Consider the following 27,132-nt stretch of genomic DNA (forward strand, 5'->3'; position numbering starts at 1 on the left):
ACAGCCAAAGTCCGTTGCTGACTTGCCACCTTCTCGCTTTCCGATCTTTACCTTCGTTAAACTCGTATATTTCACGAGATTAACGCTAAACTAGTAGTAGTGTAAGTCCTTTCTTAAAAAATATGAGATGTGACGTAACTTATGCTTAATTTAACGTAAACTTTATCTTTATAACTAGTTAGTATTTAACACTATTTCCACCAAGAAATGTCAAATTTCAAGATTGATTCAAGATTCAAGATGTCAGATTTCAAATTTTAAGTTAACATTATTCTCTAAGTTTAATTTTTTTAAATTTTTAAGTGAATATAGGCGTCCACAGTAGCCAAGGGGTTAATAGATGTCGCTTTTACTTCATAATCCTGTATTGTACGCGTTACTGTTCGGTCAACGAAAATTAATTCCGAACAGCATGACACTTATGTATGAATTTAATACGACCGCAAAGGGTTAACACTAAACTTACCGGTCAAATGAAAAAGGAGTAGAATCTTAAAAAATATGAAATAAAGAGAAATATTGAAAGATCGATTACACGTACATTGGAAGAAAAATCGGAAGAATGTCACACGAATATTCAAAAGTCTTATTCTCGTTATCGTAAAATGACTGTATGTATGAAAATTGTATATCACATTAAAAATCATCACTTATCCGACCAAACGTGTATATAAATATTATCCATTTGCACCATCTGCGGCTCTCTTCGCGAACTGACAACGTTACCGAACGAAACGAAATCACTGCGTTGCATTTTAACCCTTTACGATCGTATGTCTCCTTTTAGTCATCAAAACTTTTTTTTCATTCTGGTTGTATGTCTGATTTCAGACGCTACAGCAGAGAATATATACTAATCTTGTATTATATTAAGTTTTGCACCAGTTTACGCTTGCAATTAAGGAACGTAAACTCGTAAGAAACATTTTCACGAACCAAAACTGTACTTTTATCAATTGAGATAACGAAATCTGGTATAAACGAAGATGGTCTCTAAAGTTTAAAGGAGAATTAACCCTTTCGCTACGGTGATTTTTTCCGAGAAATCTGATTATGGTCTTATTTATTCTAATAAAAGGTCAGATATTCTTTTTTATAAAAACAAAGCTAAAGCCTTTTTATATAGCTTTTTATCCTTCCCTTGTGTACAAAGGATAATACAAATGACAAATGTTATAACACACCGTCGTGACTCTTTTTTAGAAAAATTCTTTAGTCGTTAGGAAAGAACTCTGTTGATAAAAAAGTGGGTGCCTATAGGCGATCTCAGTATCACAAACGCAAAATTTTTAAGTGACTATAGGCGTCCACAGTAGCCAAGGGGTTAATAGATGTCGCTTTTACTTCATAATCCTGCATTGTACGCGTTACTGTTCGGTCAACGAAAATTAATTCCGAATAGCATGACACTTATGTATGAATTTAATACGACCGCAAAGGGTTAACACTAAACCTACCACGGTCAAATGAAAAAGGAGCAGAATCTTAAAAAATATGAAATAAAGAGAAATATTGAAAGATCGATTACACGTACATTGGAAGAAAAATCGCTTGTAGTATAACGTTGAACGCGGAATTTCGAATGACAGTTTGAAAACGGTCATTTATGCCACGGTAGGATTAGTGTTAAATCGATCTCTGAACACCGATTGAAATTTTTAACCATTAACCCTTTGCGGACGAGAAACGAAACTAACGATACATTCGGTGTGTACTAAACGATTAAAAATAACAAATCGAGGGAAATTCTCCGAATTAAGAAATATCTACTGGCAACGGTAAAATTATAATTCACTGCATTTCGCTTTCTTCTGAAAAATTAAAAAACTTCTAAGTATATTATGACATTTATCCGCAAAGGGTTAAATTACATTACGAATTGGATACGAACTCGAATAATTTGCAACGGTAAATTTCACCGTTATTAACCCTTTGAGGTCGTATATCTATTCTCAAGTAGAGAATCATACTAATCTTGTATTATATTAACACTATTTCTTCCAAGAGATGTCAAAGGACACCTTTCGAATTTTAAGTTGACATTATTCTCTAAGTTTAATCGTTTCTCCAGATTTAAATTTTTGACTTTTTGTACAACAGTTGTTAAATTAATTCAGGGATATCATTTTCCTCCAGCTCATCCTGGCTTTAAAAATGTGCATATGGTGTACCTATTTCTACCATCAGGTGTCTTTTCACACTTTAAGGATTTCATAACTGTGTCTAATTTTAAACCGATTTACATATAAATATCAACACCATTTGCAGCATCGTATCAATTGTAATCTGATCAGAGAATCCCAATTTCAGTTGTAACGGAAGATACTTTGATATTTGCTTGTTTTTCGCCATGTTGCATTTTACTGTAGATCATTGCAGTGACTTGTTCTAAAAAAATTGAATAAATTCGTGAAAAATTTGAAAAACAGATTGTCGAAATTAGCATTACAGGTAAGTAAGCGGTAAAAACTGTTTGTAATACTGGTAATTATTTCTATTTCTTATCTTTTCTTTACGAAAAAAACATAAATAACCTAACCTAAACACCTAAAAAAAAACCTTGGTAGAGCAACCGTTGATTTGTAAAAACTGTGGTATTGAATAAGGAAAAAATTTTATTACAATGTTTTTATGATTACTGTCTTTTTTTGTTACAAAGATACAAAGATTGAATTTTTATACAAAAGACTGAAAGTTCGGTAAGTTAATGATATTACAATGTTTGATTATCTTTCTAATAAAAATAAAAAAATGAAGAAGGTAATATTTTTTAATTATTCTTCCCGTTATATTGCTCAAATTATCTATATTTAATTGATAATTTGAAATCCCAACAGTTTTGCCAATTATTTGCATTCATACGCAAAGGTGTCAGAAGACACTTTTGGTCGAAATAGGTATACACAAAATCGTGGTAGAAATAGTGTTAAATCACTATTTTCCAAATTTTTATAAAAAATTTCGCGTTCGACTTTATTATCTTAATCACTCGTCTTCGCGAATTTTCTTCCAATATACGTATTTTACAATCATTGGACTAGTAAGAAATATTGAATTTTAATTAAAAATAAGTCATTCTGCAGCTAATAATTTTAAAGCATCTCTAGATGGTTGTAATAATCCTGTAATTCCAACTTTATTTAGACCGTTACGATATTGAATATAAGATAATAATTTTCCTCCATATAAAGTTAAAAAAGAAAATTATTAGTAAGGCTAATAAAATTATAAAAATTTCTATTCAGTAATAATAATAATTTTTACAAGATAAAATTATTATTTATTAGAAATGAATTAAAATCTAATATTCACTCGATTTAATGTATAATATTTTTAAAAATCCTTCACTTAAAAGTATAAATATTAAAATCATAAAGAATATTCTAATTTCCTTATGACTACCATTTTCTCGATGTCTCGTGTTATTCTATTTTTTGAAGCTTCTACTTTTTTCCTATTCACCGGTCATTTCGACCATGAAAGGTTTAGTGTCAAATTATTCCAGTGCCGATATAATAATTCGATGATGGAGAATTGCGAGAATGTCGTTCGCTTTGTGATTAAGTGTTAATGGGAATTGAGAAAATTTGTTTACATCGAAATTGATCGATTAGAAAGCAACTCGAATTGGACACGTAAGATTAGCGAGGAGACGTTGTTTCGCGGAAATCGGGATGAAATAAATGTCTGTGCGCATTCTAAATGCATTACGACGCGAAATTCTGCTGAAGAACGAATTGGCTGACAGGTCTCTTAAATTTTAGCCTTAAAACTAAGCGTACCGGTCTTTTGCACCTACCTATTCTTACCGTGAATATAATTATCCTGGTACTCTACGTTTCAGGTAACATTTTCACGGTTTTTTAAGACATTGTAACGAAGATGTATCTGTAACTGTGCGTTTATGATGAAACTTTACGTTCTTTAAATTATTCCTGTGCCGATATAATAATTCGAGGATGGAGAATTGCGAGAATGTCGGGTCGCTTTGTGATTAAGTGTTAATGGGAATTGAGAAAATTTGCTGGTCGTTTTAAGACATTGTAACGAAGATGTGTCTATAACTGTGAGTTTATAACGAAACTTTACTTCTTTAACGCTAAACCTACCATGGTTTAAATCACTATTTCCCAAATTTTTATTAAAATTTCGAGATCGACTTTATTATCTTAATCACTCGTCTTCGCGAATTTTCTTCCAATATACGTATTGGACAATCATTGGACTAATAAGAAATATTGAATTTTAATTAAAAATAAGTCATTCTGCAGCTAATAATTTTAAAGCATCTCTAGATGGTTGTAATAATCCTGTAATTCCAACTTTATTTAAACCGTCACGATATTGAATATAAGATAATAATTTTCCTTCATATAAAGTTGAAAAAGCAACGCTAATTATTAGTAAAGCTGATATAATTACAAAAATTTCTATTCAGTAATAATAATAATTTTTACAAGATAAAATTATTATTTATTAGAAATGAATTAAAATCTAATATTCACTCGACTTAATGTATAATATTTTTAAAAAATCCTTCACTTAAAAGTATAAATATTAAAATCATAACGAATATTCTAATTTCCTTATGACAAACCATTTTCTCGATGTCTCGTGTTATTCTATTTTTTGAAGCTTCTACTTTTTTCCTATTCACCGGTCATTTCGACCGTTTAGTGTTAAATCGGTATTTTCGCCGTGCAAGTGTGAATAATTACTCGATATTAGGTGCCGAGGCTTGTAATTATCGACTGACGTTGGATCGCGATGGTAAGAAATTATGCTACGATAAATAAAAGGCGGCAGGGAAATTTTTGTGACATAAATTTAACGAGCTTCCTTCTGCGACACTTTTCAATCGCGACAGGGTAAATAAGTTTCCATTTTTAAGCTCTACTTTCCTACTTTCCTCTCTCGTGGCAAAGGCAGCCAAGTTTTACGACCGAATTTTCGGAACTTTCAAACTGGCCTCTCGTTTGTCCACGTGAATCATGGGTATAAGTTAAGAACAATGATTCCGTTAGAATTGATAGATAATTCCGAGCAGTGAACAGTAATATTAGATCTACCGGAAAGTTCTGTCCGTTCCGGTTACAATCAGTTTCAACAAGTATCCGCATATTCGTGTGACGCGTATTTGGCTCTTTCTTTTCATCGTTAACAATGTATACACATTAACGTCGCAGATGAACTAAAACGAAGATCATTCTTGTTAGTATTAAGTGAGACGCAATCGTGTACTCATGGCTACCGATAAACTTCATTTACGCCACTGTGTTTTGTACGAATTCCAACAAGGAAGAAATGCTACAGAAGCTTGTAGAAATTTATTGAAAGCGTTTGGTGAAGGTACAGTTTCTGATAGAACACGCAGAAGGTGGTTCGAAAAATTTCAAGTAGGTGATTTCGACCTTTCCGATAAGCCACGCTTTGGGCGACCATCTTTGATCGACGACGACACTGTCAAGATCATGTTAGAGCAAAATCCTTTTTTGACAACATCGGAGATTGCGGAAAGGCTTGATTCGGCTCAACAAACCATTCCCGACCATATTCGGAAACTAGGGTTTGCGTGGAAGTATTCAAGATGGGTGCCACGTAAGTTAAGTGAGAAGAATTTGAATGATCGAATCATCATACGCACATCTCTGCTTGCACGCAACAAAATCGAACCCTTCTTGAACCGGATCATAACTGGGGATGAAAAGTGGATTACCTATGAAAACATCGTAAGAAAAAGGATATACTGTGAACCCGGAAAACCTGCTCCCTCCACCTCTAAACCAAAGTTGAGCCTGAACAAGAGAATGTTGCGTATATGGTGGGCCATTCGAGGACCGATACATTTTGAGCTGTTGAAACCAAACGAAAGGCTAAATTCGGAGAGGTACTGTCAGCAATTGGATAAATTAAAAACAGCACTTCAAGAAAAGAGGTCGGCGATGTTCAACAGGAAGGACATCGTACTGCTTCATGACAATGCCAGGTCACATGCTGCTTTGGGGACTCGTCAGAAAGTTGCAGAGCTAGGCTGGGAAATTCTGTCGCATCCACCATACTCCTCGGACCTAGCACCTTCCGATTATCACTCGTTTCTGTCCTTACAAAATTCTTTGCAGGGTAAACAATTCAAGAACGAAGAAGATATCATACAAGCACTGGTTCAATTTTTGGCCTCTAGAGATAAGACATTTTTAAAAATGGAATATACAAATTGCCATCACGTTGGCAAGAAGTCATAAATAACGATGGCAATTATATTATTCAATAAAGTTTATTCGAAGTATGAAAAATTTATTCGTTTCTTCTAAAAACGGACTGAACTTTCCGGGAGAACTAATATAATACGAATTTTAATCGAATTGTCGAATAAATGTAAAAAAGAATGGAAAAATAAAGTCTGAGAATAGAGGAAGTAATTAAAGTGTTCTAAATTCAAAGCGTTCTTCGTAATTGATAGTTCACGATTTTAAATTTAGACACATTGGTTAAGAGATTAAAATTATACTCGATGAAGAGTAAAAATAGATTATCACCGATTAATTCTCACGAAAGATGACATAAATCAATCATCTTAACAGTCCTGGACTAGTTCTAACGCGTTTATACCTTTCAACTTTAACCTCGAAGTTAATTTCCTCTGTTACATCGTTCATTTTGTGAAGAACTATGTAAATGTGCAAACTTTCTGCTGTGGAATTACAATAAAAGAAATCTCGGAATAATTCAACTATAAATTGGTTCTCAAAATGAAACGCGAAGACTCGAATATCGAAAGTCATGATCCAGGACTCAATATAAACAATTTTCGATCAGGTTAATTTTTTCTCGACGTCTTTTTATCTCGATTGCGTGTCATTCTTCGAGTTCGGACGAAATTCGACGCATTTTACTTTTTTAATTTTAATTTCCAACTTATTGAATACTTCAACTTATTTTTTAAAACACTTTTGCTAGAACTTTTAGTAAAAGAAACTGTTTTAATTTTTCATCATGAATAATGCGTTATATATATTATAAAAATTGTTAATAAACTATGAATAATAAAATAAATATATTATTCGGTTCGTAAAGTCTGTTTTCATGTTAAGTAAAATATTTTTTCACAATGATGTGTCCTTTTCTACAAAGTTTGAAACTTTATTTATGTATTTTCTGAGCCAAATTATACTTCAATATGTCAGATATAAAAAAATTGTAAAAATTTCTAGAAGAATACTTCCAAACTTGATTTTGACAGAAAAAATTTCGCGTACCATTGCAAAGACGAATAAAAATTTGCAGTATTTTTCGCATATGTATGCAAAAAATCTCCGGCACTCAAAGGGTTAATTACTATCTATTACAATTTATGTAGGAATGATAGGTAAATGATGGAAACGAAAACTTTTAACTCTTTGATTACTGGCGTTTATAAACTCTCAGAAATTTTGCTTTTGTGATATTGAGAGCACCTATAGGCGTCCACAGTAGTCAAAGAGTTAAAAGGATAAAGAGCCTTTATAAGAAAATTAAAAGACTATTTGATTTTTCGTGCTTTATCGGAAATATGTTTTCTATATCAAAAAAGACAAGTAGGATTGAGAAACCATATGAAAAAATATTTTAACTTCGTTTTATATAATATACCTCCGAACTTAAACTATATATCATAAATTCATAATCGTATTTTTTGAAAAGTTCCACGTAGCAAAAGGGTTAAGTAATAAAATATTTAAAAGTGAAAATATAGATCGTAATTATTTCATAATTTATAAAATCACAATCTCAATAAATGTATTGGGTTGTCCGGAAAGTTCGTGCCGATTTTCGGTAGGTAGCGTGAGTGACCTGACTGAATATATCACAATTATTGAAAACAAATGACACGTGTACATATTCTAAAAGAGATAACTTCAGCCATATTTGGAAGAAAGTTTGGTTACGATTCGTTAATTTTTATCAGTTTTGTACGCCTTAGAATATGGTGGCAAATAAAGTGCATTATAGGCATTTAATGTTTTTCTTTTTCCGAAAGGGCAAAAATGCCACACAAGCGGCAAATAAGATATGCGCTGTTTATGGCGAGGATGCTGTAGCCGAAAGAACAGTGCGGAAGTGGTTTGCTCGGTTTAAAGCTGGAAATTTCGACCATGAAGATCAAGAACGCCCAGGTAGGCCGTCCACCACAGAGGAAGATACGATTAGAACAGAAATCGAGAATAGCACACGCTCAACATTACGTCAATTAGCAGGAATGCTAAATAAATCAAAATCAACCATCCACGATCATATTGTGAAGCTTGGCTATGTAAACCGTCTTGATGTATGGGTTCCGCACGATTTAACGAAGAAAAATCTGTTGGACCGCGTCTCCATTTGCGACTTGCTTTACAAGCGCAACGAGGAGACGCCATTTCTGAAGCAATTAGTGACGGGGGATGAAAAATGGATAATTGATAAAAATGTTCAGCGTAAAAGGTCCTGGAGAAAGCGTGATGAAACACCTTTAGTCAACCCAAAAGCCGGTCTTCATTCGAAGAAGGTAATGCTCTGTATCTGGTGGGACTGGAAAGGAATCCTATATTATGAGCTTTTACCAAATAATGAAACAATAGATTCGGCAAAGTATTGCTCTCAATTAGATAAATTGAAGACATCAATTGAACAAAAACGTCCAGAAATTGCGAATCGGAAGGGCGTCGTGTTTCATCAGGACAATGCGTGACCTCGTGTGTCTTTGAGAACTCGGGAAAAATTGTTGGAGTTTGGTTGGGATGTTTTACCCCATCCATCGTATTCGCCAGACCTTGTGCCTTCGGATTTCCACCTTTTCCGATCATTACAAAATTCCCTTAATGGAAAAAATTTCAACTCTTTGGTCGAGATAAAAACCCATTTGGACAATTTTTTTGCCGAGAAACCTGAGAGGTTCTGGAAGGACGGAATTCTCAAGCTGCATGAAAGATGGAGGAAGGTTGTGGAACAGAATGGTACCTATATAACTTAATAAATGTATACCAATATTTAAATGAGCTGCGTTTCAATTTTCCTAAAAAATCGGCACGAACTTTCCGGACAACCCAGTAGAAGAAAGAATGTAGAAGAAAAAGATGGAAAAGTCTATAATGACATCTTCCAGACGTCATTGCACGTCACGGGGTTAATAAAATTCGAGAAGATTTTGTGGGTTTCATAGAAAAGTAGCTGATATGCCTTGATTTAACTTTAAAATTCATAAATTGTTGCACATGGAAATCCATTTGTTATTTTTAATCGTTTAGTACCGTTAGCTTCGTTTCTCGTTCGCAAAGGATTAAATTGGGATAAAAACGAAACTAAATAACTAATGCCTACAATTCTTTTACTAAATTAAAGGTGGAAGTCCGAATAATGAGAAAATAATATATACTAGGTGCTTAGAACACATTAACTCAACAAAAAAATGTACAAAGATCTATTGACATAATGCATAATCGCTTAGTTGTTAACTCCATAGTTCGATCTTTGCGAGAACTGTTGCACATGGAAATACAATTGTTATTTTTAATCGTTTAGTATCGTTAGCTTCGTTTCTCGTCCGCAAAAGGTTAAATTTGGATAGAAACGAAACTAAATAACTAATAGCTGCAATTCTTTTACTAAATTAAAGGTGGAAGTCCGAACAATGATGAAACAATATAGACTAGATGCTTAGTACACATTATTATACGCTGTAACTTATCTATTGCAGATAATATTTCAACATTATATATATCGCTAAATAGAAAATTCATCGTGGCGTTCAACCTGTTAATAGAAATATTTAAAAAATGGCAATACTTATAATTTAATCGCACTCCAGTGCCACCGATGACCCCCTTTGACTGCCACGCCGAAATCATATGTTTCGTCCAGGACGCCACGGAATTATTTTTATTATTCAAAGCATATAATGGCAAAATAATAACGAATCGATGTTAGAAGGCAATATTTTTATCAAATGGAGCGTTTCTCTTACTGGTGGTCACGGGTGACCACCGTGGCGCCTTAGTAACGGTTCGACGAAGATTACGGCACGAATTGCAAAAAAAAAGAAGGACGAGCGTACCTGGAACGAAAATTTTGCAGGGAATGTTAGAAAAAAAATTCCAAACTATTTGGGTGAAAAATTGCTAAAAATTAGACCAAGAAGGTGACCACTTATTGTCCGGATTGTATTGGTGCGCCGCATTTATGTTTGGAGTGCTTTAACAAAGTGCACCGTTAGATGCAAGATTTATTCTAACATTTTGTTATTCTTTATTGTTCTAATAAAAAATTTTAATCGTTCGATAGGGCACATTTTATTTCAATGTATCTTCTATACATCGGCCATATTCAAACACGCTAACTCTCGATTTTCATTTAGTTTTTTACAATTGTAAAAAGTTGAAAGGCAGAGGTCACCCATGACCACCATGACGTCACGGGAGAAATCGTTGCCGGTTATATGTGACCACCATGGCAGTCATGTCAAACGTGGTTATACACTGTAACTTATCTATCGAAGATAATATTTCATCATCACAGATATCGCATAATAGAAAATTCACCGTGGCGTAAATTCCTGTAAAATTGTCGTGGCATTCAACTCGTTAAGAGGGCCCAGTTTCTGGGCCTGGGATTATCCGTCGAAATGCCGGTGGTTCTCCGGCTGCCATTGATATCCGATAAATTATCTGGCTAAAGAATCTCGCGTATTAACAGAAACGTTCACCGCGAGACTGCAAACTCGAAGATTCGTTTTATAATTTACCCACGTATCCGTTCATTTTTAATTCCATCTCTTCGTTCATCTGTCGGCCATTGATTCGGAAACGAAGCAAGCCTATAATAAATTACCCAGTTGACTTCTCGAAACTTCAAAAAGAGACTTTGTTCAACGAGAATTCGCAGAAACAGTTGATTATAAACAATTTTACACTCTTCTTCGCCCCTTGAAGGAAGAAGTTGGACTCAGATGCAAGGGTTTTTCGTTATCCGACAGCCAATCACCGATCATTTGAATTATTGGGTTGTTCGGAAAGTCATTTCGTTTTTTTTGATGAAAAAGATTGTTATTCCTTCGTTACGAAGGGTAAAAATTAGGGAAAATACAAATAGAGATCGATAAATAATATTTACGTGGAATTGAAAGAATCGAAAATTTATCGTATTAGAATTTAGAATTTATCGGGTTGTTCGGAAAGCCATTTCGTTTCTTTTTTTGGTGAAAATGAAACAGGATTTTTTTAGAGCGACGTTTCGCGTGATCATGAACGATCGAATTCGACAAATTTAACCTCTCGGTAATCTCACGAGTTGTTATTCGCCGGTTTGCATCTATCGATGCCTTTATTTCGTCTTCATCAGCTTCAACGGGCCTTCCAGAACGCGGTGCATCTTCGACATCGAAATTGCCCGAACGAAATTTTGCAAACCAATTTTGGCATTGTCGTTCGATCGATACATCTTCTCCATACGCATCGCATAATTTTCGCCTTGCTTCAACCGCATTTTTACCTTTTCGATGGTAAAAGAGTAAAATACGCCGAAAATGCTGCTTTCGATTTTCCATCTTTGATAGGGCACCGAACAAAAACTATCGCGAAGAATCGAACAAAATTTTTAACAAACGAGCCTTGCTATATCAGCTGTCGAAATATATAACGATTATGCGGCTTGAGCGTGAAGTTGGCTGCGAAAAAATACAATTAGGTCCTCTGTTGGGTAAAAACGAAATTACTTTCCGAACAACCTAATATAATCGCTTTTGCAGTTTCGACTATCCAAATCGTAGATCTAACCGATCATCCGATTATTTTTCACCCCTTTTACTTGAGATTTAACCCTGAAAAATGAACTGTTGCATTTATATTCGCGATAAAATTAGAAAACAAATTCAGTAATTTTGCTGAAACTTCACAAGAATTCAGAACGAGTTAGACTCGTTATTTCATCACAAAGGATTAATACCACCTCTAAAAATATATAATCACTTTCCGGTTTCGATTATTAGTTCTCTTTACCCGTAAATCTGACGGCTCGCCATAAAGGTAGGTACACAGAAACGTCCGTAAACCTAGCGTCAACCGTGCGATGTAATTTCCTTCCTAATCACTTCTTGTCAGCGTGATACGGTTCACGAGAGCTATACTCACATTCACATAATAATATTAATATAATATTCACACACGAAACGAAATTATCGTACAGAACATTCCTATCATTTCACCATCACGCGTATCGCATGATAGAAAATTCGTCGTGGCATCGAACGCGGTTAAGGGGGCCAGTTTCTGGGCCTGGGACATCCGTCGCCATTGATATCCGATAAATTATCTGCAGGGGTTCGTAACAAATAGCCGGCGCATGACCGCGAAGTCTCTGGACGACGCGACGCGTCGCGACGCCTGGGTAGGCCGAGGTTTGTCCGTATTTCCGATCCGGCGTGTCCCATCGCGATCGTATCGACCCTTCGGAGCCAATTGACAAATGTTTCCCTCTGAAACGAGGAAAATCCTGGCTACCAGAGGATAGGAACACGGAGAAGCTCGAAGGAGAATCGAAAAAATCGATCCGCGAGCACGAAAGGGGGTTCTACGCAGGGTTCCGAAGGAAGAAGGGTGGAAGGGACACGGTGGCCGACAAGCGGCTGCTGAAAAATGCCCCTAAAGCGTGACTACCCTCCGACGATTCTTTTTTTTCCTGTCGGCAGAGGGGAGCCTTCGAAACGAATGGGCCACACGTGTGCTCCGCACCCTCTCCTTTTTTCTCTCCTCTCCTTCCTTCCTTCCTTCCTTCCGCTCTTCCTTCCTTGACTATCAGCCCCGCTGCCACGTATCCGCGACGTCGCGACGCCGTTCCTGTTACTCCAACGGTCCATGCTTCTTGCAGAAATATAGCCGACTCGTGAATTATTGCGTCAAGGATATCGTATAAACGGTTTCGAGTGATGCGAAAATGGCACCGTTTAACCTTTACGGTTCGAATTGTATTTCAATTTTGTTACCAGTGGCTTTTAAAATTTATTATTTGGAATTTATTTTGATGAAAAATAGGGCCTTGGGATGGAATAGTGTTCCTTTGAGGCGATTATGGTGAAAAGCGAGATTTATATTTGGCTTGTTGCGATTAACCCTTTGCGGTACGAATTGTATTTCAATTTTGTTACCAGTGGCTTTTAACGTTTCTAAATTTATTATTTGGAATTTATTTCGATAAGAAATAGGGTCGTGGATGGAATAGCGTTCCTTTGAGACGATTATGGTGAAAAGCGAGATTTATATTTGGCTTGTTGCGTTTAAACCTTTGCGGTTCGAATTGTATTTCAATTTTGTTACCAGTGGTTCTTAACGTCTCTAAATTTAGTATTTGGAATTTATTTTGATGAAAAATAGGACCATGAGATGGAATAGTGTTCCTTTGAGGCGATTATGGTGAAAAGCAAGATTTATATTTGGCTTGTTGCGTTTAAACCTTTGAGGTTCGAATTGTATTTTAATTTTGTTACCAGTGGCTTTTAACGTTTCTAAATTTAGTATTTGGAATTTATTTCGATGAAAAATAGGGTCGTGGGATGGAATAGCGTTCCTTTGAGGCGATTATGGTGAAAAGCGAGATTTATATTTGGCTTGTTGCGTTTAAACCTTTGAGGTTCGAATTGTATTTCAATTTTGTTACCAGTGGCTTTTAACGTTTCTAAATTTATTATTTGGAATTTATTTCGACTAAGAAATAGGGTTATTTAAATACATAAAGGAAGAAAGAAATTCGATTAAAAATCAGTTATATTTACACTTTGTAATTTTCAAGTGTAAATCTCTCGAAACAATTTCCCAATGTCGAGTCAAAGAGTTAAAGTACCAGAAGTTTCTGTTTTGCTGCAGGTACTTCGAGATTTGGGAATAAGATGGAGAAATTGGAGATTAAGTTTTCGAGATGAGCGATTTTAGGAAATAAGATAGATCCATGTTGCTCGGAAATTTGATTGCGTTTTAACAGTAGAATTACCAACCTATAATGAGTATCTAAATATAATGAGTAACTATCCCTTATTTGTATAAGTAATAACAAGTAACAGATGAAGTTTGAAGAACTTCGAAACATCTCTTCGTCACGACACCGTTCGCATTTGGAACTTTAAGAAAGTCGGAAGAAAGAGGTAGATTTGCGAAAATATTACCTGAATATATCGAGAACGGCTGATATTTCTCTGTATTAAAGGGTAAAATAAATATCGGCGATTTCTATAAATTAATCGGTCTACAACGTTTCTCATACGGTTTTCAACAGACGAAATTCGAAGAATTTCGAAACATCTCTCTGTCATTATGTCGTACGCACTTGGAACTTTAAGAGAGTCGGAAAAAAGGATTTGATTTACGAAGATGGAGGCTGAATGGTTAGAAAAGCGGTTGATATTTCTCTGTACCACGGGTTAAAACAATCTACCCCTATAGCATTTCCCTATATCGGCGATTTCTAAAAATAAAATCGGTCTACAACGTTTCTCATAAGTGTTCCAATAGACGAAATTCAAAGAATTTTGAAGTACCTCTTTATCATAACACCACACGCACTTAGATCTTTGCGAGGATCAGAAAAAATTATTAGATTTGCGAGAATATTACCTAAATGTATCGAATAACGGCTGATATTTTTCTGTATTACAGGGTAAAATAAATATCACAGATTTCTGAAAATTAATCGGTCTACAACGTTTCTCATACGATTTTCAACAAACGAAGTTCAAAGAATTTCAAAATACCTCTTTATCCTAACACCGTACGCACTTAAATCTTTGATAAAGTCAAAAAAAAGAATTAGATTTGCAAGAATGTATATATATATGGCAGAATGTATCAAGAAATGGCTGATATTTCTCTGTACCACGGGATAAAATAAATATTGACGATTCCTAAAGCTTAATCGGTCTACAACGTTCCTCATACGATTCTCAACAGACGAAATTAGAAAAATTTCGAAATATCTCTTTACCATAACACCGAATACACTTAGAACCGTGAGAGAGTCGAAAAAAATTATTAGATTTGCGAGAATAATGCCTGAATGTATCGAGGAACGACTAATATTTCTCCGTACCACGAGGTAAAATAAATATCGACGATTTCCATAAATTAATCGGTCTACAACGTTTCTTATACGTGTTCCAACAGACGAAATTCGAAGAATTTCGAAATATCTCTTCACCATAACACCGTACGCAGTTAGTTCTATGCGAAAGCCAGAAAAAATTATTAGATTTGCGAAAATAGTGTGTGAATGTATCGAGAAACGACTGATATTTCTCTGTACCACGGTGTAAAAGAGATATTAATGATTTCTAAGAATTAATCGGTCTACAACGTTCCTCATACGATCCTCAATAGACGAAGTTCGAAGAATTTCGAAATATCTCTTTACCATAACACCGTATACACTTAGATCTTTGAGAGAGTCGGAAAAAGAATTATTAGATTTGCGAGAATAGTGCCTAAATGTATCGAGAAACGACTGATATTTCCCTGTACCACGAGGTAAAATAAATATCGACGATTTCCATAAATTAATCGGTCTACAACGTTCCTCATAGGTGTTCCAATAGACGAAATTCAAAGAATTTTGAAATATTTCTTTACCCTAACACTGTACGCACTTAAACCTTTGAAAAGTCAGAAAAAAGAATTAGATTTGCAAGAATGTATATATATGGCAGAATGTATCAAGAAATGGTTGATATTTCTCTGTACCACGAGGTAAAATAAATATAGACGATTTCTATAAATTAATTGCTCTACAACGTTCCTCGTACGGTTCTCAATAGACGAAATTAGAAGAATTTCGAAACATCTCTTTGTCATTACATCGTACGCACTTAGTTCTATGCGAGAGTCAGAAAAAATTATTAGATTTGCGAAAATAGTGTCTGAATGTATCGAGAAACTGCTGATATTTCTCTGTACCACGGTGTAAAAGAGATATTAATGATTTCTAAGAATTAATCGGTCTACAACGTTCCTCATACGATCCTCAACAGACGAAATTAGAAAAATTTCGAAATATCTCTTTACCATAACACCGAATACACTTAGAACCGTGAGAGAGTCGAAAAAAATTATTAGATTTGCGAGAATAATGCCTGAATGTATCGAGGAACGACTAATATTTCTCTATACCACGAGGTAAAATAAATATCGACGATTTCTATAAATTAATCGGTCTACAACGTTTCTCATAGGTGTTCCAATAGACGAAATTCAAAGAATTTTGAAATATTTCTTTACCCTAACACTGTACGCACTTAAACCTTTGAAAAAGTCAGAAAAAAGAATTAGATTTGCAAGAATGTATATATATATATATGGCAGAATGTATCAAGAAACGACTGATATTTCTCTATACCACGAGGTAAAATAAATATCGACGATTTCCATAAATTAATCGGTCTACAACGTTTCTCATAGGTGTTCCAATAGACGAAATTCAAAGAATTTTGAAATATTTCTTTACCATAACACCGTATACACTTAGAACCTTGAGAGAGTCGGAAAAGAATTATTAGATTTGCGAGAATAATGCCTGAATGTATCGAGAAACGACTGATATTTCTCTATACCACGAGGTAAAATAAATATCGACGATTTCCATAAATTAATCGGTCTACAACGTTTCTCATAGGTGTTCCAATAGACGAAATTCAAAGAATTTTGAAATATTTCTTTACCATAACACCATACGCACTTAGAACTTTGAGAGAGTCGAAAAAAATTATTAGATTTGCGAAAATAGTGTCTGAATGTATAGAGAAACAACTGATATTTCTCTGTACCACGGTGTAAAAGAGATATTAATGATTTCTAAGAATTAATCGGTCTACAACGTTCCTCAAACGGTTCCTAACAGACGAAGTTCGAAGAATTTCGAAATATCTCTTTACCATAACACCGAATACACTTAGAACCGTGAGAGAGTCGAAAAAAATTATTAGATTTGCGAAAATAGTGTCTGAATGTATCGAGAAACGACTGATATTTCTCTATACCACGAGGTAAAATAAATATCGACGATTTCCATAAATTAATCGGTCTACAACGTTCCTCATACGATCCTCAACAGACGAAATTAGAAAAATTTCGAAATATCTCTTTACCATAACACCGTACGCACTTAGAACTTTGAGAGAGTCGGAAAAAAAATTATTAGATTTGCGAAAATAGTGTCTGAATGTATAGAGAAACAACTGATATTTCTCTGTACCACGGTGTAAAAGAGATATTAATGATTTCTAAGAATTAATCGGTCTACAACGTTCCTCAAACGGTTCCTAACAGACAAAGTTCGAAGAATTTCGAAATATCTCTTCACCATAACACCGAATACACTTAGAACCGTGAGAGAGTCAGAAAAATTATTATATTTGCGAGAATAATGCCTGAATGTATCGAGAAACGTCTAATATTTCTCTGTACCACGGTGTAAAATAAATATCGACGATTTCCATAAATTAATCGGTCTACAACGTTCCTCATACGATCCTCAACAGACGAAATTAGAAAAATTTCGAAATATCTCTTTACCATAACACCGAATACACTTAGAACCGTGAGAGAGTCGAAAAAAATTATTAGATTTGCGAAAATAGTGTCTGAATGTATCGAGAAACGACTGATATTTCTCTATACCACAAGGTAAAATAAATATCGACGATTTCCATAAATTAATCGGTCTACAACGTTTCTCATAGGTGTTCCAATAGACGAAATTCAAAGAATTTTGAAATATTTCTTTACCATAACACCGTATACACTTAGATCTTTGAGAGAGTCGAAAAAAAGGATTAGATTTGCGAAAATAGTGTCTGAATGTATCGATAAACGACTGATATTTCTCTGTAGCACGGTGTAAAATAGATATTAATGATTTCTAAGAATTAATCGGTCTACAACGTTCCTCATACGGTTCTCAACAGACGAAATTAGAAAAATTTCGAAATATCTCTTTACCATAACACCGAATACACTTAGAACCGTGAGAGAGTCGAAAAAAATTATTAGATTTGTGAGAATAATGCCTGAATGTATCGAGAAACGTCTAATATTTCTCCGTACCACAGGGTGAGATCCCTGGTCCCCTGTGATCCCCTCTGACCGTCGCTTCGTCCCCCGATGATCCCCTCTGACCACCGCTTCGTCCCCCTATAACCTTCCCCTACAACGTTTTCCTATATCGGCGATTTCGGGCTGCTCGCAAGACAGTGGAAGTTGCGAAACTCCCCTGGCGTTCGTGATTTACGCGTGTCACGGAGTATCGTACGCCACGTGCGGTGGACGTTCGCCGTTTCACTTTCTCATCGGTTAGAAAGAAGTTCGGGATCGCGAGCGTTTCGGAAGAGTAACGCCCGCAAGGGACCGAACGGCACCCCTGAACGCTCGTAAACTAACAATGATTTCGACGGCAGAAAATCCGCGTGGAAAGGGAAGAAAGGCTCGAAAGTGCACCAGGGAGAAGTGAACCGGTTATCGTCGCTTGTCAAACGCGTTTCGAGGTGTCACACGCGAGTGCATCGCGTTTCCGCATTCGAAATTTCATTATTTTCACGTTTCTTTGGAATATTCACCTGCCAAAGTTCAGGATGGATGTGCAACGATCGAATTATTCGGTTGGCAACTAAGCGATCATTGATTTGTCAACAGGTCTTTGCACATTCTTTGTTCCGTTAACACGTTCCGTGTCACAGCAATTTTTGACGATTTTCGAACGACCCACGATTTAAAGATTAAAAAAAGTTTATGGCTTACATTTTTTCAATACTACGAAGCTGTAATTAACAGGAGAAAGATATAAATTTTAATATGCATTAGAGAAGAAAGCAATAAATTGAATTTTTTAGGAATTATTTTAACAAACACATGGTCGAACATTTCAAGCTCCTACATAACCATTTTAATAAAGTAAAAAGAAATCAAGCATTTTACTTCAAATATGTTTAATATTACTACTTACAAATCGGTTTACAATTGAGCCGTTCAGTGCACACATCGATTAACTCCACTTTTGAAAAATCATAAATTTAAGCGTCAAAGCACTTGGTATAGTCGTAACTTTTTATATTTATAATAACTTTCCTGAATAATAAAGATTAACACGATTAAACAGCAAAATTCTGTTGGCCATTGAAATATAACTAATTTATTTCAGAAGCCATTTTGGTTAACTCCATACTCTAATGTAATCGTTGTTTATAAAATATAATACAATATAATCAAAACATGTAAAAAGAAAGCGCCATTTCATCTAATCCAAATGACCCACCAAGATTTTTTTTTCAACAAAACCTTTAGGACAATCAATCATTAACAGAAAAGTAACCGTCACAGGGTTTCCAGTAAATTGGCTTAAAATACGCTGGATAAAGTTAGAAAGGTCCAAACTCCATCTCATACAATTCAAATGTGATTATAACGAAGATACAGAATTTAAAGCCATTAATTTAAGAAAATCTGTATTAGGTAGACCGCAAAGTTTGAAAAATATATATCAGCCTTTATTAAATCCTAAAGGTAGAACTGTGACAAGGGAAAAATGGAGAGACGTGATGAATCTGCTAAAATTCATTCCTCCTGTTGAACATGATTACTATAAAAACTTGACAACAAATCGAAATGACGAATCCTCGCATACAGCTGACGAAGAAGACATTATTTATAATATTGCTGATGAACTAATCACAAGTAATATATTATAACAGAACTGTCAACATTAATTTTTATGGAAAAGCTGTAATAAAAATATATAATAACTAACTTTTTCTGTAATAAAAAACTTAAAAATTTAAAGACTGAATTTAACTTTACTACTTTTTTCAGTTGCCAAATTGATTAACTCCACCAGTCACATAAAATCTGTAACATTACTGACGATTATTTTTTGGCTATTCTTTCTTATTAATTTTATATACCGTTAGATGAAAGCTATATCTGTATTTATGCATTCTACGTTATATATTTGAATTTATATTATAACAGGAATTTTAAAAAACAATATACATTATTTCATCGCATTTCTCAACTTTTTGTTTTATGGAGTTAATCGATGTGTGCACTGAACGGCTCATATGACCAAAATGGCAGTTAACACTGTGACCTTAAGTAAAAGAAACGCTTCATTTGATAAAAATATTGTCTTCTAACATCAGTTCATTATTATTTTGCTATTATATGTTTTGAATAATAAAAATAATTCCGTAACGTCCTGGACCAAACATATGATTTCGGCGTGGCAGATCAGACGAAATTGATACTTGAAAACAATTGCAATACTAACTGAAATGTAAATACCTGTGATGTAGTCAGTTTTACGTAATACTACTCTTGAGGAAGTGAACTCTAATCCTTTTACTATAGGGTGCCGTTTAACACTAGGTTTACAGACGTTTTTTGCATACTTATTTTTATGGACATTCAATAAATTTGATGGCAAAGGAAACCACGTATTTTCTTTAAAAAATAAACGATGAGTTTAATTCGAAAACACGCGCAATATTAACAGATTTCATATAGGTTAATTAAATCTGTTAATATCTCATAATTGGAGCAACCCACCTGTCAAATTGACGGGTCCCGTAAACCTAGTGTTAAAGAAACATCGATACCTCGAATTTTGTGAGATTGAGTAATTATAATAGTATGCTGAAACTAAATATTATTGGATGCTTTGAAATTTCTTTATAAATCTTCACGTAGGAAGCAAAACGATCTAATTTTTTTTCTGGCAGCTAACAGTTTACTAAACTAAATATTGTTAGATTCTTTGAAATTTCTTTAAAATAAAATCTTGACGAATAGCAGTGAATGGTTTAATAACAATTACGGTTTTGTTTCGTCCATAAGATCACTCTCTTGCTTTTTCCATTCTCCTATTTATTCTAATTCCTCTTGCACGTATTTTCATTTGATAAAGACGCTTTGAATGTAAATTTGTTTATGTAGAGAAGAAGGGAAGATGATACCTAGATACATTATATACATTATTATGTATATAATAATATACATACATATTATTTCATCGCATTTCTCAACTTTTTGTTTTATGCAGTTAATCGATGTGTGCACTGAACGGATCAATTATTATACCACGAAAACTATTATACTATTATAAACTAACATACTAACTATATAACTTCTAATTCTTTTCTCAGCATTCCGCAGCGAAAGTGTTAATCAATTAACGTTTGCATGCAAACGTTATATTGAAATTAAAATTCGTTCTTCTATCAGCTGTCTAACTACTTTATTTTCGTCCCGATTGTCAACTTTGCAACTTACCGCTTCTTCGAGCTAAATAAAAGAAACACAAAATCGCTAATTGTCATTCAAACGGTTAAAACACAGTTTTCAGTGCATATTCTTCCACGTTCCTCTACTTTCGAACATTCCACATTCGCACACGCTTTCAGGAACCAATTGTGTGCGAAAGTCGAGGGCCCACTGTGCATGTAAACACGTTTAAGCGTGCTTTCCTACGAACTAGGGAATATTTCCCAAGGGGTTGGAACCCCTTAGTCCCATGCCCTTTATGATAACCCGTGACCGTGGTAAATAGAAGCATCCGATTGGTCGAATGATTAACCGTTTGCGTACCAGAGAGTTTTGACAAAACACGATGGAAAAACGCGAAAGAGCGCAGATCATATTTGTTCGTTTGTCCATGATAGGGGTACAATTTATGGGTAAAATTATTTGATTATACGAAAAAATCTCTGCACAAGAAGCGTATGCAGCTAACGCGTCGAAGACGAACGAATTAATAGTCATTATTTTGCAGTTATTAATAGCAAAAATGCAAAACAAATGCACGGCGCATATAGACGCTGTTCGCTTAGGAGAAACGTCTATAGTTGAGCATCTAAAGGCGCTATTCTCAGCGAAATTGTTAACCATCTTTGGGCCCGTGTAACTTTCAAGTCACATTTTAATTTATCGACGTTCTACAAAATAATTATAGCTTTTCTCATGAGATAACGCGTAAATCTTAACTCTATGACGTTGCCAACACAACCGATACTAGTATTCATGACCATTACTAGGCTCGTCAACCTGAAATAACAAAATAAATACTGTGCAAACTGTCGGCAGTAAAACTACGCGAAACCATTTGATCCAATTGATATTATTTGTGCTTTTGTCAGTGATTACCAAACTAAAAATAGTGGACGTAATAACTCTGGGTTAGTATATCGATAACAACCTATTTGTTCGCATTTCAATTTTCAATTTGTTACTGTTTTCGATGATACAGTTTTGTAACTTTGAGGTTACAGTGGGCTATTGTGGCAGATTTCGGTACATTTAGGATAAAGCTTGTGCGTTCTCCCGTTTTCAGATTTATACATCGTATACCCAAAGATGAATACAAAATCCAATAGAAATAACCGAGGAATTAAAATTAGTCGCATTAGAGGTAATAGATCCGATGATTCTTTATTAGATTCTGAGTCCGATGAAGATGTGGTAGTATTTCCCTGACGACGGATAAATGTCATTGATAGCGATGTCGAATTTAGTACTGAATCCTCGTCAGATGAGGAAGATGCAGGAGCACAAAAAATTGTTTGGCAACCACTATCACGGATGAATAATAATTGTTGCTATCGCCCTTGGAAAGGAGATTGCCCTAACGACCCCAAAGCAAACTTTATAGACCGGTGTGACTTGAAAGTCACATAGCGAATATATCGCAATAAAATTGTTTAAACGCAAAAATTTCTTTTCATTCGCATATATAGGTTTATAATTTCTGATTCTTCGTTCTCACAATTTTTTTCGAGTTAAAAATTCGGCCCATAGATGATTAATTTATTTCCGAGTTAACGTTTATCCTGGAACTTTGTAGAAATAAAACTGAATCACAGGAGACTAAATAACCTCTGATTATAAGTTTTATTTAGTCCCATTGTTATGCCATAACTGCAGTCTTATCTGTGTCATCTATTATTCTATTGAACGAACATTGCATCGAATATACCAAATTGTACACGATAAATTTAAAAGTATTCGCAAAGTACATTACTTACATGTACATACATGCTTGCACTATGAAGTTTACAGCACTTTCAGCTGTAAGAAAGAAAATTCTTACATCGACGAAAGAATAACAAGTCCATTAGATCGTGATAACTGAATTCTAAGAATCGGCGAAGAAATTCGCGTAACAGATTTCGTAATTATGTGAAATTTTACCATGATTGTTCTCGCAATCGATATAATTGCAATTGCCACGCTGTTATTACGTTATTATAGATTCTATAATCGATATTTTTTTCGAGTTGAAACAAAAATTCGGCCCATAGAGGGTTAAAAGCCGTCATTTGCGGCAACGTGTTAAAAATGTGCGAAAGTAGAATTCGCGAAAGTCGAGGGCTGTCTGTATCATCCCTTTTCCTCTTTTTTCTTCTCTATTTCCCTTCTCTTCCTTTTCCTTTCGCACTTTCTTGCCGCCTTTTTTCCGCGCTTGCTCCTTCTTTTCACGCGTTCTTTTTACGTCCACGGAATTTTCCTCTCCGCGTGCGTGTTTATATACAGAAGCGGTGGTGAAATATTCTGCCGAATTTGCAGACTCGATTTTTTCCGAAAGAAAGAAGTTATTCCACGTTTTCGGCCGAGTTTCACGCGATTTCACCGACATCCTGTGTCGATGACGGAAGCGTCGAGAGCCGTGCATGTTTTGCCTGCGACTCCAGCAAAGATATTTATCGAATCAAACCTCCACGCCGGAATTTTACCGGAATTTCCGCGGGGAAATTGATTCCGCGCGTGTGTTTACGACGTCGCCGATCCAGACCAAAGGATTTCTTATTTCCGTCCGATGAGATACGTTTCTTCTTCTCTTTCCCGATCATGCGACCTCTTCTGAGACCCTCGAACAGGAAAATATCCCCGTTTATTTGGCAAGTGGTGCAAGTTCATTTTCTTTGGTTTAGAGAAAATTGAACGTTTGCAGATCTGGCAATTAAAAAATATAGATTAATTATGCGAAGTACTAATTTATTAATATGTAATTTGATTATATAAATTTCTTTTAGCGAATTTAACTAAAATAATATACAATTTCCAGGCTGCATATGGACTCACACCACTTTCTTAATTAGTCGATTGTTAATATCGTTTAATTTCAATTTTGAAATAACAAATATCGCTTAAAATATATCTCGTATTAGTCCAATTTTGTTTATAAATAATAACAAGGAATAAAATAGGATTAGTATTTTTTATTTTGAACGTTAATTGTATTTATATATCGTTAAATTTAACACAAGATATTGGTGTTATTAATTATTTATGCTCTTCATGTGGCAGTGTTTTGAAATATTTCTTCGAGCAGTTACAGTTTTGGGATTCAAATTTTTTGTAGAAATAAATTTTCCTTTTTTTGTAAAGTACTCTAGTCCGGCATTTCGCTTAATTTTGTTTATTCTATTTATTTTCCTTTATTTTCTTTTACAAAATCCAAGTTCTCAGTAACAATATCCTCATCTGTTGAAGATTCTATCTCTATAATTCTTCTTCTCTTTTTATGCTTCATTAATTTCTTTTTCATAGTGGAATTATCTTCATCCTCCGATTCTAAGATTATTCTTATGTTTATATTCATGGGTCTTATTTCCGTGTAAATTTATTTCAAATAAAATAAAATAAATATTTTCAATTGTCATAGAATAATATTGTCATAAAATAACATTGATTTACTATTTCTTCTTACCTATATCACTATCCGATGTGAATATGAAATTATCTACTGTTGAAGGAAAATAAAATAAGTAACCTAAAATAGTAACTTTCGGCACGTGAAATAAAACAATTATGAAGCCACCGGTGGCCACTAATCCCATCACCTGTCTATGGAAATTGGACTTAAACCACTTTCTTAATCAATGGTTACGCAATTTCTTTTACCGGCCAATTTTAAATTGAACAAAGCATTGGCATTTTTTAAGATATTAAATACTAACTAGTTACAAACAAAAAGTTTACGTTGAATTAAGCATAAATTACGTCATATCTCATTCTTTTTTAAAAAGGACTTACACCACTTTCGAAATAAACGGTCCATATCGCTCTTCGAGTATTCTAAAGGGTGAAAGGGTGTTTATCGAGAGAAATTTTGGCTAATAACGGAATTTTTTCTTTGGTAGACATTTTGGGAATGAATCACGTAGAGATATTCACGTATTATTGTTATCTTTTGTAAATGATCTTCGAATTTATTAAATTTGGATTTATCTCTATTTTTGCAAGTATATCAGACTCGAAATCTTCGTTTATTTCCTTGGAAATCATCCCCCGGCTTTGCTGTATTTCCAAACGACGTCTTATTTAAATACTTTATCAGACTTCTTACCTTTAGCCTCGTCTCTCCGGACTTTCCTCCTTAATTACGATTTAATTAGCTAATTAGTTAATTTGAACAATAAGTTTAATAACAGTTAAAAGGTGATTAATTACTTTGAAGATAATGTGACTCGAGAAAGGAATTTCCTTTGCTCGGAATCGTTCCATTCAGCCCCCGTCTTGGATACTTTTTATCTGCAGCAAAAAGACTTAATTAATTGTTCTGTTCTTGGCCCTCTGTTTGGGCACGTTAAATGACGAAATTAATGAAACATTTATCCTTCGTTTGTTTTTTAATATATATATTATCGCTTTGGGGTTTTAACTCGACGAACGTCCGATTATTTTTGACCCCTTTCACTTGTGATTTAGTCCTGGAAAATAAACTATCGCAATAATATTTAGATTCATGATAAGATTGGAAAGAAATTTTTGAATTTCGGTGAAACTTGACAAGAATTCGGGAAAAGTTAGATTTGTTATTCATATGAAAAGGATTGGTAGCATATCTTATATATTATCGCTTTAGGGTTTCGACTCGTTAAAATTCCGATTAATTTTTACCCCTTTCACTTGTAATTTATACTCTAGAAAACAAACTTTTGGAAATACTGGAAATGTTGTATTTAGATTCGCGATAGAATTAGAAAAAGAATTTTGGAATTTCGGTCAAACTTGACAAGGACTCAGGAAATATTAGACTAGTTATTCAAATGCAAAGAATTGGTACCACCTGTCATATATTATCACTTTGAGGTTTCGACTTGTCGAGCGTCCGATTATTTTATAACCCTTCCACTCATGAGTTAACCCTGGAAAACGAACTTTTAGAAAAGTATTTAGATTCGCGATAAAACTGGAAAGAAATTCTGGAATTTCGGTCAAACTTGACAAGAACTCGGGAAAAGTTAAATTCGTTATTTCAATGCAAGGGATTGGTACCATCTCTGATAATCGCTTTGAGGTTTCGATTGTCCGAATCTTAGATGTAATCTAACGACTGATTATTTTTGAGCTCTTCGATCTGTGATTTATACCCTGAAAATCGAATTATTGGAAGAATTGAAAATGTTGTATTTAGATTCGCGGTAAAATTAGAAAAGAAATGTTAGAATTTCAGTGAAACTTGGCAAGAAAAAACTCCGGACAAGTTAGTAGAATCGTTATTGCATTGATATCATCTCTGATAATCGCTTTGGGGTTTTAATTATGCGAATTATAGATCTAGTTAAACGTCCAATTATTTTTGACCCCTTCGACTTGTGGTTTATCCCGAAAAACGGACTGTTGGAAAAACTGGAAATGTTGTATTTAGATTTGCGATAAGATTAGAAAAAAGTTTTGGAATTTCAGGCAAATTTAACAAGAACTAGGGAAAAGTGAGACTTGTTAGTACATCCCAGAGGATTGGGACCACCTTTTATATATTATCGCTTTGGGGTTTCGACTCGTTAAAATTCCAATTAATTTTTACCCCTTTCACTTGTAATTTATACTCTAAAAAACAAACTTTTGCAAAAACTAGATATTTTGTATTTAGATTCGCGATAAAATTAGAAAAAGAATTTTGGAATTTCAGTGAAACATGACAAGAATTTGGGAAAAGTTAGGACCCCTTCCACTTATGATTTAGCCCTGAAAAACAAACTATTCCAAAAATATTTAGATTCGTGATAAAATTGGAAAGAAATTTTGGAATTTCGGTGAAACTTAATAAGAACTCGGGAAAAGTTAGATTCGTTATTCTAATGCAAAAGATTGGTGC

General features: G+C 34.4%; 1 pseudogene; it reads left to right on the forward strand.

The window, feature by feature from the left end:
• Positions 1-5,243: 5,243 nt before the first annotated feature.
• Positions 5,244-6,242, forward strand: LOC143220755 (histone-lysine N-methyltransferase SETMAR pseudogene; annotated as a pseudogene).
• Positions 6,243-27,132: the final 20,890 nt, after the last annotated feature.

The sequence above is a fragment of the Lasioglossum baleicum genome, unplaced genomic scaffold, assembly GCF_051020765.1.
Source record: "Lasioglossum baleicum unplaced genomic scaffold, iyLasBale1 scaffold1531, whole genome shotgun sequence".
Lineage (NCBI taxonomy): Eukaryota > Metazoa > Arthropoda > Insecta > Hymenoptera > Halictidae > Lasioglossum > Lasioglossum baleicum.